We start from the raw sequence: 19,084 nt of genomic DNA on the forward strand, positions 1-19,084 counted from the left end.
TACTGTAACTTGACTTTAATGCCTTGCTCAGGGTTAGCCTTTATACTGTACAGTCACCTCAATTGTGTTTTTCTTGTCATGGAGCTAAGGATGCTTAGCTAGTCTCTTCAGTGACCCTGAAATATCCTGATGTAGGATCTTAATCTGATCACCCTGTGTTGCAGGATAACTTTTCTGCAATGCAGGACAACTTTTCTGCAATGCAGGACATTTAAAACTTGTAATATTTTAATTTAAGTCTTCTGAAATGTGTAAAAATTTCTGACTTGATTTTCACTTATTCATTTTTTAAATAAACCCCTACAAAAATGTCCATTAATTATAATCCACATTTCCTGTTGCTGCAGGATTATTTCCTTCTATAGCAAACTGTCTCAAATTAATAGCCTGCTGTCACGACTCAGTGGCTGCATCTCAAATGGCACCTTATTCCCTATATAGTGCAATACTTTTCACCAGGGTCCACAGGGCTTTGATCAACAGTAGAGCACAATCTAGGGAATAGGATGCCATTTGGGATGCACACAGAGGCCTCGCCAACCTTTTCTAGCATGAGAGCTAATTTTTAAAAAAAGAAACATGTTGCGAGCTACAATTTTTTTCTAGCTTTCAAATAGGCACATTCTTCTCTTCTCCCCTGCAAGTCTTCCCCAGGTCCTTAGTGCGCAGGAGAAAGCAGTGCACCGTTTTCTGTCAATATAGCTGGTAGAATAATGGTTGATAAACAACTCCATAAAATATGTAATTTTCCTCCCCAAATTCTGTTTTATATTTTCCTAAATTATGTTCTCAGTTTTATTTTTCCTGGCTTTAGCTTTATTGTTTTTCACTCTCAAAATTGCAGTTGTTCATAGAGAAAAAATGAAATTGTATATTCTGAGAGTCCATGTCAATGCTTAAATCAGAAGGCAATTTTTGTAGGTCTCGAAGAAAACATTTTTTTTTTTTAGATTTGAGTGTAATTCCCCTATAATTCTGCATCTGGCCCTTTAATTGATAATCTAGCTAGTGGGGAATATGCTGCCTAATGTGCCGGTCTGGGACGGTTCTGTACTGATGCTGCTCATTGCATAGAAAAGTTAGCAAATAATAGATATAAATTATATACTTACTCATGATATACTTCTGCCAGGTAAGCCTACTTTGCAGTTCAAATTTAATTGAGAAGGTTTTGGGGAAAATATTTCTGTCAACCCACATGCGGTTATCACATCAACTGGCTACACACGATAGACAAACATCCACACCACACACAGACAGGGGCAATATATACTGGAAATTAATTGGCAGATAGCCACTATTAGCTTAAAAAGCTAAACCTAACCAGGTTGGGGTAATGTCAATGTTCCGTTAACTAGATAGTAGCAAGTAGTTTCTGATACTTAGATTTGTTTATGACAGTTTGCGGTGGAAAACATGCATGTCCTTTCAGAATTGTTTGGCGAGCTACTCAAATGTGGGCTGCAAGCTACTGGTAGCTGTTGGAGACCCCTGGGATAGAATATGCAGTGCTACTGCATCCATTGCATATTCCAGTCCATATTTTCTGTTGTATCAGTCTGGCATTGTTTTTGTCTTGAGTGCTTTAATAATTAACCAAGATTGATCGATCGACATCAAAAGACATCAAAAGCCTGTCAGCCATTTTCACTTTCAAATGATTAAAACACACTTGAGTTTTATACTTTCACTGCACACCATTTTATCTACGGGTAAAACAATGCATATATATTCTACTCCAAAGTCCTCAGTCAGCTCTGAACTCATATTGACATGCATGCTTTCTACACTGCATGCATGAGTAAGTTAAAAGGGAGCGCTCTCTGTGTGAAAGTCAGGAAATGGAGAGAGGTTATTAGGGGAAGGCTTGGTAATTCAACTTGTGAATTTAACATTTAATTAAACATGCAAACCAGTCAAACAAATTATGCTTTTTAACTTAGCAGGCTGCATAAGCAATAATATGGGGAACAAATTAAGATGGAAAAATTCCTCATCAATGAATAAATTAGAATGATTGACACTCTCTCCTAACTGTGCCATATATTTGGGTATAAGATAGTATATTTTTCACTCTTTGTGGAACAGAGTTGGCGTACAATAGCCCTACACGTTGAGATCAGCCCAAGTTTCTCCTCTCTTCTGTCCATCTCATTTTCAACAGCTCTCCATCCTTCAATCTCAATTATGGAAATGTAATCAATGACCCAAACTTCCCTGGGCACAAATGATTGCTAAAAGGTGGGGAAGACTATTATCATGTCCGCACAGATGTTCTTGGCAAGTGATTTGGCTGTGCTGATATGGTTCTACTACAGAGAGAAATGGCACCCTGTTCCTGTTACAAGGCACTACTTTTGACCCTAAAAGGAATAGGGTACCATTTGGGACACAACGAGAGACTGGTTCCATTCCACTTTGAATCAGCAGCTTCAATCTGGGAAATAAGATCTCCAAATGAAAATCCAGCTGTACTACTGCTAGGCCTAGGCATATACTGTATTGAGTTTGCCTTGGCTACTGATCAATGTTTTATTCATTTAGGAGCACTACATTTTTACCGCACACACATACACACACACACGTCATGTGGTATCCCATCTACTCACATAGCCTACTGTAGTTAGATAACTTGCTTCATGGTGCACCAAAGAGTGCTGCAAATAAAAAATAACATTAAACTAGGTCAAGATAGTACAAATGGTACATTTCTGCAGCATAACCTTTACGGCTCAGAGGGATTAAATCGCCACTGACAGTAACATTGAAAATCAATGAATTTGGTTTGGATGTCAAGTCAAATGAATCTCTGCTGTGATAATGCTCAATAATTGAGATCAATGCATTTACTTAAACATTGCACATGTCCCGTTCTAAAAATCCTCTTTATCATTCTCTAAGAGAGTTCAGCCAAGCATCATACATGTTTCAGACCGCATTTAAAAAAAGAGTGATCTCAAGAATAGCTTAGTGCTGGAGGCAGATCAGCTAAATGTTGTGTGGTACTATGCTCCCTCTGTAGGTGAGAAAAAGCAGTAAAACTGTCAAGAATCTGCTTCTCCCTTCCCAACTGCTGGAAGACGAGGGTGGTGAGCAGCTAAAAGTCTCTCCACAGGGAATTTTAAAAAGCAGACTAGTTGTAACTACTTATTGTAGCAAGCCCCTGATATTCATATACTTATGTTCAATAAAAGCAGGCAGGAAATAGAGGACAAGACAGACAACCTCCCTCAGAGAGACATTGTTGTAAAGAAACAAGGAATATTTTTCTAGTAAATGTGTTCATTTTGATAACATTGTATATTTATGTTCTCAACAATGCCCATATCCCACCCCTTAGTGAATAAAATACCAAATAAAAGTAATTGGAGAGAGACTTATTTCATCACTGTTTATAAATACTTATAACAATCAAGCACCAGGAATCCGCTATTCAAATACAAATCGCACAGAACCAACAGCTTAAAAAAATACACTGAAGCAGCTTACACATTTTCCTCAACGGATTAGATAAAAAGAAAGCTGCTTTATATTTGGTGAAATATTGCATTAAATACCCCCTCCAATTGAAATGTCAGCATGATTCTAGTCTACCAAAATCACGTGCAAAGAGGATTCATGAACATATGTAAAACAATAGACTGATTGCTCACACTAATGTCCAGTTCTGTCCTCCTACAGTGGTAGTGCTGCCTGTGGCCTTTGACGAGCACAAATACTTTGAGACACATGGCCATATCAAGAGGGAAGCACTGACCTACACACTGCCTCTTCCTTTCCTTCCACCATGCGCAGGCAGTTATCCAAGGTTCACACAGCGAGGAGGCAAACCCATGCAGTGAACAACAAAGCTGTGGGGTGGTTTTGTTAAATCTCTCAAGCATTGTTCTTGAGGTGCTATATTTAAAATGACTGGCTGAAGAATTCTCACTTGACCAGAAAGTTAAAGCACTGGGCATCTCATGTTTTGAAGGCACTTTCAATGATTTTGCAGCAATCTCCTGAATCTCTCTCTCCTCTGATCCATTATCGTACCCTAAGCCTAAGGCAGGGAGAGATCTGGACTGAGTAAGCCTAGTTGGAGATGCTTACGAACTGAATGCAAATTCACAGAGGAGCATGTATAAAACATAATATTCACAAATCCTCTGCTGAATATAGTAGCCTATGCACATCAAAATTCATGCGTCATAGGCTATAGGGGACACCCCCATTGATATGAGCTGTTTTAAATAACCAGAAAACTGCACACAAATAAAACAAGATAATAATTCAGCATCATAACACCAGAGTAATAATTTAAGGAGATAATTTAAGAGTAAACTATGCGAACGCCTGAAGTAAAAAAATAAATGACAGGTTGATAATGAATGTACAACTTCTTTGGATAAAAACACAAATTCAAACTACTAACTCAACATTATTAATAATACACACCAGCCAGGTCACTGTGCAAATAATATCAATACTCAGGCACTCTAAAGCACATTACAAATTGATATAGAAGCAAGGCAAGCAATAGCAATGGCATCTCACCCAGAGTGTGAAGGGGATCCTGTTGTCTCTTTCGTTGTGCGTGTATCCTACCAACTAGTGAAGGTTGTCAAGATGTTTACAGTCTTCAGACAAACTGGTGGAATGCAGCCAGCAGCTGACCGACAGCCTCCAGTCCCTGATTCACTTGCCGCTTCCAACAGGCAAGTTACAGAGTCGCTTATTATAGGATAATCCAGGCATTGTCCTCTCACTGCTATGGCCAAGTTAGTCAATGTTGGTTGCAAGTTGGGGTCCAAAGGTGCCCCTATAACACTGTCAAGTCCACAACAATACAGTGTATATTTAGCTTGAGATAATCAGCTGAGACCAAAAATAGTCACACCCCAAAAAATATTTTTAAACTAAGGATGCATCTAAGATTTCAGAAATAGGAAACAGCAAGATACAAGTCAAAGGTGCCAGTGTCCCCCATGCCTCCAGGTCTTAATGATAATATATAGTGTAGCAGTCAGAAGAACCAGAATAAAATCCACACAATTTCTCTTCTTTTCCTTTTAGGCAACTCTCCCTTCAGTAAAGAGCCCGCACCTGCTACCAAAGCAGAGAAATACAATTTACACCATTTTCTGTGAGCCACACAGCTAAGCCTCAGCTGCCCCTGTTACAGTCATCACTCACTCTCAAGCCCAGCACTTCGGATGAGCCCTGGACTGACGATTGCTCTTGCTCAAAGTCTTTCAGGAACACATCTCTTTGCTCTGCAAACCGACTCTTGTTGCCACGCCTCCTAGACCGTGATTGGTTGAGCTGAGCTCAGAGCAAAGTACAGGGAGGAGGGGTCGATAATGCTATGTGGAAGGAAGGAGAGGGACATGAGAAGAGGAGAGAGAGTGGGGAAATGGTAGGCTGGGGGTTGGGGAAGCAGAGGAGAGGATATACAGAGCTCTGCAAGCCTGAAGGGACAGCCTGGCTAATGAAAGAGAAATGCTTCTCCCAATACTTTAGCCAAATTTGTGTGTTGCAAATTTGTTGGGACTACTGGCAAACTGAATTCATACTGACAAAGTCCCTAGTTTCTGAAGAGATACAGGTAACTGCCAAAATAAAGAAAACACCAACATAAAGTAGGGCATTGGGCCAAGATGAGCTGCCAGAACGGCTTCAATGCACCCTCGCATAGATTATACAAGTGTCTGGAAAAGGGGTTGGAACAAATTATTTTCCAAGTTCTGAACCAGTTCGAACCCCCCAAAAAGTGCCGGTTTAGAACGTTCCTTTCTCTTCCTTTTAAAACCTCTGAAATTCCTAGTACTAAAAAAATCATATTAGAATCCAATAGAAAATCCTATCAGATTTTAGAACCTATCCTATAGGATTTTATCCTAGGGGATAGAATCCTATAAAACCTATCCTATTGGGATTTTATCCTATAAAACTTGTTCCAAAATCTAATATGTTTTTTTTCAATTGGATTCTTGTATTGAAATCCTATAGGACTGGTTCCAAAATCTGATTGGATTGAATCACTCCCATATTGTGGTGGTGTGTTGAAGAGGTTGAGAACCTCAGGGAATTACCGCTAGTGTAAGTAGGCAAAGAGATGGAGACACGAGAGAAAGACTGTTTCTCAGTTTACTGGTATTCAACCATATTTAGCTGTGAGATTATCCAATAAAGCTACATTACTTTAGATTATTTGCGCAAATTTCCTGCACGTGGACAGTATGTGTTACTAAACTACACAACCTCACGTTTTGACCACATCGAATTGAGGGTAATTACACATCCTTTTAAACTCAAATAAGTAATGTTAATATAAACGTTTATAGTAATCACAACGACAAAAAAATCGATTAAACACAACATGCTTAAAACAGATCAATATCATTGGTTTTAGGATTTAGAATTCTACTATAATTTTCTAAGTCAAATCGCTGGTCTCACACCAATACATGGATTTGAGTGTTAAACTAACAGCCAACCCCTGTCACTGTTGATACCCTATGGTGGGTACTGATTCCTTGAAATTAAATAACAAAGCAACTGATGTGTTTCCTTTGTTTCAGGCAGTCTCCCAAAACTTCCATCCGACATTCTAGAATTTAGATGACCGTCTTCAGCAAATTCTCTTCTAACCAGTGATATACAAATTATTTTCAGATTCAGCGTGGCCTTTGAATAGTGTTAGTTTAAACAGTGCATTCACACCGTTTTCCCCTTGCTCTATTGATATCGATATGAGTGATTAACCAAATAGTTGTTTAACTTTTTATAAAAAGTTAGTCAGCGGGAAGCAGCGACAGCATCATTTTCAATTTACGTTTCAGGTATATAAAAGGACTTTAAACATTAATGTCCAATAGTATTCTACTTAATTCGGTAAAAACTGCTGAATGAGTCCAAAAAAAGTTCTGTGATATATTTATTTTGATTATCTACCAGAAATCATGATCACAGGGTTGACTTGCCTATAATATGGCACATATATTTAGCAATAACAAGCAAGATAAACATTTCTCATTTGCTATAACAATGAAGTGACTCAAAAACTAGATGTAAATAGTTACAACTTAGCTAGCTCAGGGGCGAAAATCTGATATCAACTTTGGAGGGGACAATTACATGAAATTTTCTCAAGAGCAATTCCTGAGGGGGACACCAAAAGTAGTGCTGTAACACATAGCCTACATTGTAATATGGTAAATGTATATTGAGGAACCAAAGAAATAAGGTGTTTGCCGTACTCCTAACTACCGGTACCCAAAACTACACAACTAATCACAACAGCAATACCATTGCCTTTAACAAATCTTAGTTCAGTCACCAGTTTAAGTTGAGAGTGGGGGTATCCATGGCATTTTCCAATTATGTTCCTATTTTACAAGTCAAAAAAATGTAGAACCTTTCATAATGTTGCCAAACAAAGACTCAACAAACTTACCTGAGACTCCGTCTCTGCCAGTCTGTCCCTGCATATCTGTCCCCAACTCTGCTGTCTGTGTGCCATCTGTTGCCTGCTCTGCCTAATGACATCATTGTGAAACATTTCCATTAGAATTTCATTTCTTTCTTATGAACATTTTATCAACTAGTCTTTGAGATATTAGGCTACTAGGGTTCTTACTTTGCGTTTTGGTGTACTGAAAAATACTCTGATGTCCGTCTTTTATTTTTCTGCCATTTTTCTACCTGGCTGGCTGGCTACACACACACACAGTGTGTAGGTTATTTACAGTAGGAGATGGGCTTCTATCATCTTATCTTTTATCATTCTATTTGGGCTTCGATCTAAAAGGTAGCTTGCAAATGTAAAACGGATTAAAATGACAAGAGTTGACAGCTGTATGAGTTCACCATTTACACAACATATGCTGCAACCTTTTGTAATTTTGATAGTTTGTTTCATATTGGCTGGCTTCCAACAATAGCTGAATTTGCAAAGCAAGCGAGCACCAATTCCATTTCAGTGGTGTTTGCTATAATCTTTGCTACCCGGGTTAAATAAAATAAATAAATAAAAGTTCCCTTGCGACAATTTAGCTTTTGCAACGAGACCATTAAATATATTTAAGACAATGGTAGAAGAGAGTGTAGTTCTGTTCAGTTTGGACTTCAGTTTATCGCTAACCTTATCACAGGGACTTTGAAGCACTAACTTACATCATCTGCATGCTGATCTTGGAATAAATTGACGATAGAAAAGATTCCATCTTTGACGAGGCCACATAAATGGAATAGGTACTAGCTAGCTTAATAGTTAATATTTGCGCGCTAGCTCTGCATATTCAGCTAGTGTGTGCGCGATTGACTGGATTAACCTCACGTCAGTTACGTTCATTGAGTGCCTTTCAGACAGTAGACACGACCCCTCTGTTACCTTGCCAACTAAGGAACTGGCAGTGGATCAAACCATTGTGAGGCAAAGGGTGGGGGGGTCGCAATCTTTTGAAACTTAAAAACGCACTATTAAGTGTCTATAATCAGCACAATTGCTTTCATTGCGTATTATTAATATTATTTAAATTACATAGTTATGTTTCAGTGATATATTGGGGGAGACAAATCATATTTTTCCCAGGATGGGGGGGTCGTGTCCCCCCCGTCCCCCCGGGATTTCCGCCCCTGAGCTAGCTATCTAGTCAGCTGGCAGGCAAAATGTGGCTAACAGTAGTTTCTTAGCTTGCATAAAATGCTGCACAATTAACAAAATACGACAGAAACTTTGTCAGGAAACAAATAATGTAACGTTATTCACAGTTCTTACATTCAAGCACAGTAACAGACAGAATAATAATATTAGAAAACTGAAGAATCTCTGCACAGCCAAAGGTGGCAAGATGCACTCGGTAGTTAATTAACACTGCAAGCCTGCGCTAGCTGTGACATCATCAGTCACTCTTAAAGGGACAGGCTTTCTTAAAGGTGAATAAAACAGAAATGAATATATAACTGTTGTTGTATATGTTGTACAGTATATGTATATGTTCATGTTGTTGTATTGTACTGGAACTTATGACACCAAACTATAATTTATTGGGTTGAATTAAGAAAAAAAAAGTTGTACTAGGATCCTGATTGGGGTGACAAAATCCTACAAGACTCCAATCAGATCCATTTGATTTACAATAGGAAAAAAGTAGTCCAATGGGATTCCAATAGGATTCTGATAGAGGTGACACAAAATCCTATAGGATTGCGAGAATCGTATAGGGTCTAATAGGATTACTTTTGAGGGGCAGGTAGCCTACACACACATGCACACCCACTGGTAAAGATTTCCAGCTGGCAGGCAGACGTTGGAATACGTTTCTGAGTGACAGAGTGGAGGCTTTGCATTGACACTTTGTTGTGATTTTTGTGGGACTGACAAAAAGATTGTAAAATAACGTTATTAGCTGGTTCCGATGTTTTGAAAATAACAGTTCTGTTCCAGAACAGTATAGATCACTTTCGTTTCCAGATTTGGTTCTGTTCCTCAAATTATTGTGTTATTTTCTGGTTTTTGGTTCTGTTCCCTGAACCGGTTCCAACCCTTGGTCTGGAACTCTTTTGGAGGGACGTGACACCATTCTTCCACGAGAAATTCCAAAATGTTGTGTTTTGTTGATGGTGGCGAAAAATGCTGTCTCAGGCGCTGCTCCAGAATCTCTCATAAGTGTTCAATTGGGTTGAGATCTGGTGACTGACCCGCACGCACACACACACACACACACACACACACACACACACACACACACACACACACACACACACACACACACACACACACACACACACACACACACACACACACACACACACACACACACACACACACACACTTTAACCCCCCTATGCTCCTTTGAGACCACTCTTTCAAAGTCACTGAGATCTCTTCTTCTAGCCATGGTAGCCAAAATAATGAGCAACTGGGCATTTGTATACATGACCCTAACCATGGGATGTTATTTGCTTAATTATCTCAGGATCCACACCTGTCTGGAAGCACCTGCTTTCAATATACTTTGCATCCCTCATTTACTTAAGCATTTCCTTTATTTTGGTTACCTGTACATCTCCCTCTTTTTGCAATACATCTGAAAGTCAAATCTTGCCAGCCAGAGCCCCATTACTCTCTGATGGATCAGCGGTTGAAGGCGCAAAAATGTAGGTTGAGTTTCCCAGTTTCCCAGCTCCCAGGCATAGAGTGGTGAGCTATTGTAATCAGAGTGAATGAGGTGTTCTGAGGCTGCAGTTCAACAACAGCCAGCTAGCTTCTAGGAGATTGTTTGATAGATAACTCAAGGTCACTTGCATAACCCAGGTTCTCTGATATTGTGAGTGAGACATCTCACAGTGGGATTCACCAAAATCTTCTAAGTAGCTCGAAGGACTAATCATACATGTCTGTCGGTGACAGACAGGTTGAGTGGTGAATGAGGGAGCCCCTCCCCTCAAACCTAGAGCCACTCGCCTGCCCTCTGATCATTCTTGAGCATTCCTCACACTCAAGCAGGGGAATGTGTTGTGTTGAGTTGAGTCACTCATAATATCAGAGAACTGGGGTTATGACATCTGACAGTGGGATATAGCCAACTCCTGTATCGCACATGCTCTCCAAAGCCAGGCAGTCTCAATATCAACCCTCAGAGGCCCGACACTGAGAACAGTATGCTCCAATGAAGGTGCATTGACGTCTAGTTGGTAGCACCTCATAAAATTATGAGGGGATGCCCAACAAGCCGCATCACAAATCTCTTTTAAGGAGTGCCTAAGAACAGTGCCTAAGAAGTAGCCATACCTCTGGTGGAGTGAGCCCTCAGGCTGTAAGCCTTTGCTATTATTTGGACAATAATATCTTCCACAATCCAATGAGACAACCATTGACAAGAAAGGGGCCTGAGGGCTGGCAGGGATGCGCCCAGGACACAAAGAGTGACTCGCTCTTGCGCAAAGCTCTAGTACCTACACCATAGAATAATCCACAATGTACGTACTGAACACAAACGTCTAGCCTCTCCTCTTCCATTAAAGGGAGAGGCGGCAGGTGAAATCTACAAGCTCCAAGGCGAGACAATTGTACTTGCCGCTAACCTTGGGCATAAAAACTGTGTTGGGCAACAAAGTGACCTTGGAAAATCCCCGGGCACACTGTTGGCACAAATGGTGAACTGAGTGCATGTAGCTCACTCACTGGCTTTGTAGACATAACGGTGACCTTATGAGGAGATATTTCATCTCCACTCTTTCCAGCAGCACAAAAGGCAGCTGTGCTTAAGGATATTTCACAATACCCACTGGGCACAGAGTCAGTTCAACGTCTAGTTTTGATTTAAATTTGGTTGAGTTGTCATCTAAGGTGAATTCAATGTGAAATTAACAAATCATTTCACCATGTCATTCGATTTAGGCTAAAAGTTGGGTAAAAAAAAGCTATAATTCCTTTACGCTGAGGACTTTTTGCAAATCCAATCCATTTTCCACATTGATTCAACAACATTGCATAGATTTTTGGGGTTGAAATTATGTGGGGAAAAGGGGATACCTAGTCAGTTGTACAACTGAATCCATTCAACTGAAATGTGTCTTCCTCTTTTAACCCAACCTCTCTGAATCAGAGAGATGTGGGGGGCTTAAATCGAAATCATCGGCGACCAGGGAGCAGTTGTTGTTGGGGGTTAACTACCTTGCTCAGGGGCAGAACGACAGATTTTTTTTAGTCGATTCAGCAACCTTTCGGTTACTGGCCCAAAACTTCTACCACCAGGCTACGTGCCGCTTGTGGAAACAATGTTGATTCAACCAGTTCTTGCCAAGTGGGTAGGGTCATTCCATTTGATTTCAATCACTTTTTGACACCACCCCTTTTGATTTGAATGCAACTTTCTATACATATTTGCCCATGGTAAGAAAGGGACTTTTTAAACATGAATACCAAAACATTTAGGCGAAAGATGTGCTCAATGTTGACCCATTTTGCATACCCCCCCCCAATATGAGACGTCCACGTCTTCATCACTGAAAAATATATTTTTGTTCAATGTATTTTATTCCCATTTTAGTACATTTATCAGCCGAAACATGACACCCACCCTTCAAGAGCATGCTGGCTCAACCAATGATGTATATAAACCCTGTATGGCTGATGGTATGTATTGGCCATTGAGAGGTTTTGAAGCCACTGGTTGACCATGTTGGTACTCCCCAGTAAGAGCAGTCCTCCATAGGAATGAACGGAATTATACAGTATATCAATTAAATGTTTAAAGGACAAAATTACATGTTTTAAAGTATTTTAAGTAAAAAAAAACATTTATTTTTGTATTTTTGTTCTGTTTATCTCACATAACATCATTTAAAGGTATGCATTAAGGTGCCTGTAATAGAATACATGTGGCAAAAATTAATGTAGACATTAATAAATGCATTTCTAGAGCTTCCAAAATAAGACCCATGAGGCGGCACACAATTGGCCCAGCATCGTCTGGGTTAGGAGAGGGTTTGGCAGGCCGAGATTTCCTTGTCCCATCGAGCTCTAGCGACTCCTGTGGCGGGCCGGGCGCGTGCACGCTGACACGGTCACCAGGTGTACGGTGTTTCCTACGACACATTGGTGCAGCTGGCTTTCGGGTTAAGCAGGCATTGTATCAAGAAGCAGTGCAGCTTGGCTGGGATGCATGGCTCTCGACCTTCCCCTCTCCTGAGTCCGTACGGGAGTTGCAGCGTTGGGACAAGACTGTAACTACCAATTGGATACGACGAAAGAAGTATCCGGGGGAGAATCCACAGGCCGGATTGAAGTACCCGGCGGGCCTTACTTTGTCCCCCCTTGGTCTAGATAATTGACATTTAAAGGTAAAAAAATGACATAGGCCTAGATTCAATCAGATCAAGCGGACACCCGCATAGCAGATGTTTTGGTGGTGTTGGAGGTGGAACTACGTTAGAGCCATCAAATCGGTGAGCAGCTGCTCTTGCGATCATTGTCATGAAGCCACACCCGACCAACTCGTGTTAGATGTTCAGAACAAGAAAATGTAGTTATATACAAATAATTACACTCAAATTGAAAAATCATGACATGAAATAATGAAGATTTCTATCATCCTAATTGAGGTGTAGATAACATCTCACATTCCAGTGTTCCAACTTGTAAACAAGGCTGCATGGGATTTCAGTTAATGTGACTCAGTGCAGCCAATAGCAATGTCCGCTTTAGGTATAATGCCAGGAGCCACTGAATTTGACAGCTCTAATGCAGTTGCACCTTCGATACCGCCAAAACAACTGCTATACAAATGTCGACTAAAGCGGATCTGATTGAATAGAGCCCATCATTTGTAAAAATGTTCTACTTCTATCATGGGCAAATATGTATAGAAAGTTTTTGAATCGAAATGGGTGCCGTCAAAAAGTGATTGAAATCAAATGGAACTACCCAATAGACAAATCCCATGATAGGGCTAAAGGCTTGGGAATTGGAAGTAAGTGACGTGCCCCCTTCATGACAGGACATAACAAGGGGCGTTTTCCCACAGTGTTCTTGTCAAAGCCTATATGACAGGCCGAGATAGCGGCTAGATAGACGTTAACAGTGGAAAAAGTCTTCCCTCTGTCCAAAACGTCCTGCAGGAAGCATAAAACCCCGGATACAGAGCATTGGTAAGGAATGATCTGTTTTCGGTCACACCACCTCTCAAAATCGCACCCCTTATTTCGAGCATGTAGAAGGGGCCTTAACACTCTTGTCGTGTCTTTGGGCATCATTAACTTGAAAACATGTTTATCAAATAACTCTCTGTAATTATTATTACGCGATTAACTGATTAATCGTGTAACTGTAATTAACTAGGAAGTCGGGGCACCAAGGAAAATATTCAGATTACACAGTTATAATTTTCCTAATATAACTGTCAGATATTATAACATTCTATATTATATTATAAGATCTGATCTATTATCTTCTTGTTTTAATGATGTGTTATTACCTCGCCTCCAGTCTCATTCCAAACGTTGTAAATTGTTGTTATCTGCACGAACCCAGTCTTCACTAAGTCATCCATACATCAATTGTCTTAAAATCATTTATTTACTAAACTAAGTAATTCACAGAAAGCATACAAACAGTAGGTATCATTACAAAGAAATGGTAGAGTAATGTGTCCTATTGGCCTAAACCGGCATGGCGGCTTGTTAAACAAACAAGGGGGTTGGGGGCACAACAGAGTTGATAAATATTAACAATTGATATGGTAATCCTTTGCACCTGAACGCTCACTCATTCGGGAACAATTGCAATCAATATATATTTACTCTCAGTGTGTCGTCGGGATCCTTGTTGGAGAGTTTGGTTCTGTTGGAGGGTTTTGTCCGCGTTCTCTCTCTCTCGGTTAGAATGGATCTTTCAAAGCGACATTCGTTCATGTTGTTATAGAATGGATGTTTCGTCGGTCTTCGCGTTCAATGATACCGAATTTCTAGCTGCAGACTAGTAATTAATATCAAAGACTTGTTATTATTCTGTCGATATCGATAGTCTAAAAGTTTAACCACGTGGTATGGTTAAAGTTCAGTAGAGGGATGCATGGTCAAACCTATTGGCCAACTCGTAATGGAGTGGAGGCCTGGTCTGAAGAAATAAAACCCTGGGTGGGGCTTATATACTGAACGTAGAAAAGGCTGTCACATGACACCTTGTCCTGTCTGTGTCCCTGGGGGCGTGCCGATGACTTAGTTAGCCTGTCTGGGAACCCACCCGAGTCAACAGCCAGTGGAATCGCGTCACGCGAAATACAAATACCTCATAAATGCAATAACTTCAATTTCTCAAACATATGACTATTTTACACCATTTTACAGATACACCTCTCCTGAATCGAACCACGTTGTCCAATTTCAAAAAGGCTTTACAGCAAAAGCAAAACATTAGATTATGTTAGGAGAGTACCCAGCCAAAAATAATCACACTGCCATTTTCAAAGCAACTAGCATGCATCACAAATACCCAAAACACAGCTAAATGCAGCACTAACCTTTGACAATCTTCATCCGATGACACTCCTAGGACATCATGTTACACAATACATGCATTTTTTGTTCGATAAAGTTAATATTTATATATAAAAACAGCAATTTACATCGGCGCGTGACATTCAGAAAATATTTTCCCTCAAATGCTTCCGGTGAATCAGCGCTACAATTTACAAAATGACTATTCGAAAACATTTTTAAAATTTAATATTGTCATTCAAAGAATTATAGATTAACATCTCGTGAATGCATCCGCATTGCCAGATTTAAAAATAACTTTACTGGGAAATCACACTTTGCAATAAACGAGGTGCTATGCTCAGAAAAATAGGCTAGGCGATACAGGTTAGCGCCATCTTGGAACCACCTAAAATCAAATATACTATTGTAAATATTCCCTTACCTTTGATTATCTTCATCAGAAGGCACTTCCAGTTATCCCAGGTCCACAACCAATGTAGTTTTGTTCGAAAAAGTTAACCTGTTAGGGCTAGGGGGCAGTATTGACACGGCTGGATAAAAAACATACCCGATTTAATCTGGTTACCACTCCTACCCAGTAACTAGAATATGCATATACTTATTACATATGGATAGAAAACACCCTAAAGTTTCTAAAACTGTTTGAATGGTGTCTGTGAGTATAACAGAACTCAAATGGCAGGTCAAAACCTGAGAGATTCCTTTACAGGAAGTGGCCTGTCTGACCATTTCTTGAACTTCTTTTCCATCTCTATCTTTTACTAAGGATCTCTGCTCTAAAGTGACACTTCCCACGTCGTCCATAGGCGCTCAGAGCCCGGGAAAAAACAGAATGTCGTCATTCCAGCCCCAGGCTGAAACACATTATCGCCTTTCTCAAGTGGCCGATCAAGGGACTCTGGGCTTATGCGCATGACCCGACCGCCCCGCCTTTGTGATTTTTTTCCTCTGTTTGCCGAAAAGGAGATTCCCTGTCGGAATATTATCGCTTTTCTACGAGAAAAATGGCGTAAAAATTGATTTTAAACAGCGGTTGACTTGCTTCGAAGTACGGTAATGGAATATTTAGAATTTTATTGTCACGAATTGCGCCATGCGCGCGACACTTCTTTACCATTTCGGATAGTGTCTGGAACGCATACGAACAAAACGCCGCTATTCGGATATAACGATGGATTATTTTGGACCAAACCAACATTTGTTATTGAAGTAGCAGTCCTGGGTGTGCATTCTGACGAAGACAACAAAAGGTAATCAAACTTTTATAATAGTAAATATGATTATGGTGAGTGCTAAACTTGCCGGGTGTCTAAATAGCGAGCCCGTGATGCCTGGGCTATGTACTTAGAATATTGCAAAATGTGCTTTCACCAAAAAGCTATTTTAAAATCGGACATATCGAGTGCATAGAGGAGGTCTGTAGCTATAATTCTTAAAATAATTGTTATGCTTTTTGTGAATGTTTATCGTGAGTAATTTAGTAAAATGTTAGCGAATTCCCCGGAAGTTTGCGGGGGGTATGCTAGTTCTGAACGTCACATGCTAATGTAAAAAGCTGGTTTTTGATATAAATATGAACTTGATTGAACAAAACATGCATGTATTGTATAACATAATGTCCTAGGGTTGTCATCTGATGAAGATCATCAAAGGTGAGTGCTGCATTTAGCTGTCTTCTGGGTTTTGGTGACATTATATGCTGGCTTGAAAAATGGGTGTCTGATTATTTCTGGCTTGGTACTCTGCTGACATAATCTAATGTTTTGCTTTCGTTGTAAAGCCTTTTTGAAATCGGACAGTGTGGTTAGATTAACGAGAGTCTTGTCTTTAAATAGCTGTAAAATAGTAATATGTTTGAGAAATTGAAGTAATAGGATTTTTAAGGTTTTGAAAATCGCGCCACAGGCTGCAAGTGGCTGTTACATAGGTGGGACGAATTCGTCCCGCCTAGCCCAGAGAGGTTAATAATTTATGTCCCAATAGTTCCTTCTTGTTAGCGCGTTCCAAAGGCTACTCATAATGTACGAGGCGAGCCGGACTTGTCATCACGAATGTGCAAAAAATATATATTTACGTTCGTTCAAACATGTCAAACGTTGTATAACATAAATCTTTAGGGCCTTTTTCAATCAGAGCATCAATAATATTCAAGGCGGACGATTGCATTGTCTTACTAAACGTTTCGGAACAAAAGGGTACCCATGTGCGCCCGCGTCATAGTAGTAATGGCCCTCCCCCTATGACCAACTTTCCAGGCCTCTCGTTCGGTCAGTTTCTACCGGAGAAGACTCAAACCACTTTGTAAAGACTGTTGACATCTAGTGGAAGCCTTAGGAAGTGCTAAATGAATCCTAACTCACGGTGTGTTCCATAGGCAAAGTGTTGAAGGTGATTCCACAAATCAGATTTCCACTTCCTGCATGGAATCTTCTCAGGTTTTGGCCTGCCATATGAGTTCTGTTATACTCACAGACACCATTCAAACAGTTTTAGAAACTTTAGAGTGTTTTATATCCAAATCTACTTATTATATGCATATTCTAGTTACTGGACAGGAGTAGTAACCAGATTAAATCGGGTACGTTTTTTATCCGGCCGTGCAAATACTGCCCCCTAGCCCCAACAGGTTTTAAGCTTTGAACAGAAATACAATTCTCTCACATTAACATCAGTACATAGCATCTCAACATATTCCAAATAGCTTTATCCTTATTCATACATTTTACACAACCATTTAGATGTAAGTCTCATAGCTGAGGCTATTATATAAACATTATTATGGTAATATGGCAATATTGTCTCTCAGGAGTTTTCATAAAATTGTACCAAACGGACCAGTTGGTAGCTGGATTCTTCACCGATCTTTTATACCTTCTCCAGAACATAAATGTCGTTCGGTTCTCCAATTCTGTGAGGTGGAAGAATCCTTTGTTCGCTCCATGAAAACACTCTGTCTCTTTATACTGTGGCCATGAGGCAGGACATTCTCCTTTGGAATTTTATGACCCCTCTCACCACAGCAGCCTGGGTAGGGAGAGGTAGGTAGGGGAATGGTGCATAGAAAAGGCCTGGTGCAGAGGGAGATGGTGCAGAAGTAGCGGGATGGTAGAGGGGGAGGGGGTCAACTGTGCGCGCTGTACTCAAAGAGGGCAACGTCATGACACGCTGGATAGTCTCAATGACTCTGAGAGGCAAGCCTGTCACATCCCAATTTAACCTCTCATGGGCCAGGCGTAGAGGGCCATGGCTTCTGGGTGAGGGTGGAAAATCTTTCCCTTCACTTGGGTCAGCAGATCCCTGCGTTACGGGAGTTGCCAATGCTCACCATATAGCAGGAGAATGATCTCCGCTGTCCAGAGCTTACCTTCCCTCAAGGCTCAAGGGCCTACCGAGATGAGGGATAAGCCGCTGAGGGCCCGTAGGTCTGGAATGGGGCAAACAGCTTAATAGAGAGGAGATTTCCTGCTCTAGTATACCTGCTGAGTCGCCAGTCGCTACTGATTCCAAAATTCCTTTGAAAACGTGTGGTCTCAGAGCAAACTGCACTCTGTTTGCCACTTAGGCTAGATCCAGGGCTGAACTGAGCATGTGCACAAGTTCCCTGCTCTGCTGGCAAGTTGCCCACAGGTTAGTAGGATGCTCGCTCACCAGTGGTGCCCAATGGCGCGAGTCCCCTTTTCATTGGATTTTCACTCAGTGTCCTTGTCATGAAGCCTGGATACAGCAGAGGCTTTTTTATTGAAAAGAGCAGTGTTGACACACTCGAACATGGGGACAATGCATGGTGGTGACTGACAATTGCTCTTCCTGCCCCGGCTGCTTGAACTAGAGCCAGGGGGAGATCCATGGCACAGCACTCGGGGATAGGGTGGATTCTCTGTGTCTTACATGAGTGTGAACGCATGAAAATGGGTCCCTGCACAAAGGGAAAGGTTTTAGAAGCACAGATGTGCCCTTCCCCCATAGTGGGGGAGAAGGGGGTGGAGTCTGTGCTCTACCGGACAGGTGGCAGGCCAGAACAAAGAGTTGAACTGTTGGCCGCTCTGCCGCAGGGGGCATACCCCTAGGTTGGGTGCCCCCTTCCTCCCTGCAGGGG

General features: G+C 40.8%; 1 protein-coding gene across 1 annotated transcript in view; it reads right to left on the reverse strand.

Annotated features, from left to right (window-relative positions):
- Nucleotides 1-5,218, reverse strand: part of LOC106599418 (BMP/retinoic acid-inducible neural-specific protein 3) — a 121,926-nt gene extending 116,708 nt beyond the window's left edge. The window contains exon 1 of the mRNA XM_014190641.2: nucleotides 4,537-5,218. The gene's annotated coding sequence lies outside the window, so the exon portion shown is untranslated. The remainder of the gene's footprint in view (nucleotides 1-4,536) is intronic.
- Between the last annotated feature and the right edge of the window lie 13,866 nt (nucleotides 5,219-19,084).

Source organism: Salmo salar, chromosome ssa03 (assembly GCF_905237065.1).
Source record: "Salmo salar chromosome ssa03, Ssal_v3.1, whole genome shotgun sequence".
Lineage (NCBI taxonomy): Eukaryota > Metazoa > Chordata > Actinopteri > Salmoniformes > Salmonidae > Salmo > Salmo salar.